The 2,404-nt window shown below is 46.0% G+C and overlaps 1 protein-coding gene across 6 annotated transcripts in view; it reads left to right on the top strand.

Annotated features, from left to right (window-relative positions):
* The window catches only part of LOC122556549 (polypeptide N-acetylgalactosaminyltransferase-like 6), a 533,679-nt gene that overhangs the window by 277,111 nt on the left and 254,164 nt on the right, over window positions 1-2,404 (top strand). The window lies entirely within an intron of this gene.

Below are 2,404 nucleotides of genomic sequence, written 5' to 3'. Positions count from 1 at the left end.
ACAGGCTGGAGCGTCAGAGGCTGAGGGGTGACCTTATAGAGGTTTACAAAATCATGAGGGGCATAGATAGGGTAAATAGACAAAGTCTTTTCCCTGGGCTTGTGAAGTCCAGAACTAGAGGGCATAGGTTTAGGGTGAGAGGGGAAAGATATAAAAGAGACCTAAGGGGCAACTTTTTCACACACAGGGTAGTGCGAGTATGGAATGAGCTGCCAAAGGAAGTGGTGGAGGCTAGTACAATTGCAACATTTAAGAGGCATTTGGATGGGTATATGAATAGGAAGGGTTTGGAGGGATATGGGCCGGGTGCTGTCAGGTGGGACTAGATTGTGGTCGGCATAGATGGGTTGGACCGAAGGGTCTGTTTCCCTGCTGTTCATTTCTATGACTCTATTATGAACTACACTGATTCCCAATCCTATAAACCTGAGTTTTAAAGTTCTCATTCTTGGTTTCAAAACTCTCCATGGCTTTGTATCCCCTTCTAGAGACACAATCCTCTGAACTATCCATACTTTTACAATACATTGCACATGCTCAATTTTAAATGTGTTACCGTTGGTGGCCATACCCTATCTGCTCACAGCTGCAGACATCCTTCCCTAAGCCTTTCAATCTCTTTCTTTCAGTCACTCCTTAAAATTTACCTACTTTTGGCTTGAAGCCAAGCTTTGCTCGTGACCTCAAGTTGGAGTTTGGCTTTGCAGCAAGACATCAGATAACATCAAAAACCAAACAGACACCAAGCCACACGAAGAGATAATTAGAAAGAGTTCCAGGAATGAGTATCATCGTGTTTGAAGATAGGTTAGAGCAATTGGAAGTGCTTCCCCTGGAGAGGTGAAGGTTAAAAGAAGGTTTGATAGAAGTTTTAAAAGTCATGAGGGGTTCTTATCAGAGTACATCATTCATCCTTTATTCATCATTCTCTGTAGTGTGTGGTAACTCCCCAATGCTGAAAAATGTGTTGCTGGAAAAGCGCAACAGGTCAGGCAGCATCCAAGGAGCAGGAGAATCGACGTTTTGGGCATAAGCCCTTCTTCAGGAACTCCCCAGTACCTATGTCAGTTTTCACACTAACAGTAAGACACACGCTGTTACGAAACCTCTAGAGGACTCAATGAAAAAAAAACTCCAGGCTCTACTGCAAATAGTCAGAGTGAAAAGCCATCAGACAAATGCAGTAATTTGTTAGATTCTCTACAGTGTGGAAACAGGCCCTTCAGCCCAACAAGTCCACACCAACCCTCCGAAGAGTAACCCATCCAGACCCATTTCCCTCTGACTAATGCACCTAACACTATGGGCAATTTAGCATGGCCAATTCACCTGACCTGGACTGTGGGAGGAAACAGGAGCACCCGGAGGAAACCCACACAGACACAGGAGAATGTGCAAACTCCACACAGACAGTCGCCAGAGGCTGGAATCAAACCTGGGACCCTGGTGCTGTGAGGCAGCAGTGCTAACCACTGAGCCACCATGCCACCCTATGTGAGGTCTACACTCATGTGAGTGAGCAGCAGCAGTCTTTACAGGATATAGAAACAACATGTGGGAACAAATTATTGCAGATGCTGGAAATCACAGCAGGTCAGGCAGCATCCATGGAGAGAGAGCAAGGTAACATTTCAAGTCTAGATGACTCTTCATCAGAGCTGAAGTGAAGCTCCGGTTCAGCTCTGATGAAGAGTTACCTAGACTTGAAACATTAGCTTGCTCTCTCTCTCCATGGATGCTGCCTGACCCTCTGTGATCTCCAGCATTTGTTGTTTTCAGGCTTCATACAGGGTTGGGTAGGACAGGACATTTTATCTGGAGCTCAAAGCAACCAAGCTTCAGTTCCATGTGATCTGGTGTGAATATGATGTAGCTCCTTTCACAACACATTCAGTAGCTATTCTTTGTTACTTTACGGCAATATGAATTATATTATTTATGTTCTCAACATCAAAGCAGCTGCCATGATCTTTCTGTGTAGTTGCGACCATGATGTCATGGCAGCTTGGCAGTAAAGTTTAGACGATTTGTAAAATCCGATAAACACAGCATGAGTTCCAACTTGAGTGTTGTGTTTTACCTGCATAGAGACCAGCCTGTTGAAGTCTCGAAAAACGCCAATTTGCAAAGGAAGTTCCAGGCAGATTATCTCTACCTACCTCGACACTGTCCTATCCCCCCTAGTCCAGAAACTCCCCACATACGTTCGAGACACCACCCACGCCCTCCACCTCCTCCAAGACTTCCGTTTCCCCGGCCCCCAACGCCTCATCTTCACCATGATATCCAATCCCTCTACCACCTCCATCCGCCATGACCAGGGCCTCCAAGCCCTCCGTTTTTTCCCCTCCAGACGTTCCCAACAGTACCCCTCCACCGACACACTCATTCGTTTGGCCGAACT

The sequence above is a fragment of the Chiloscyllium plagiosum genome, chromosome 2, assembly GCF_004010195.1.
Source record: "Chiloscyllium plagiosum isolate BGI_BamShark_2017 chromosome 2, ASM401019v2, whole genome shotgun sequence".
Taxonomy (NCBI): Eukaryota; Metazoa; Chordata; class Chondrichthyes; order Orectolobiformes; family Hemiscylliidae; genus Chiloscyllium; species Chiloscyllium plagiosum.
The sequence above is the reverse complement of the archived record's forward strand: the minus strand, read 5'-3'. Positions and strand labels throughout refer to the sequence as shown.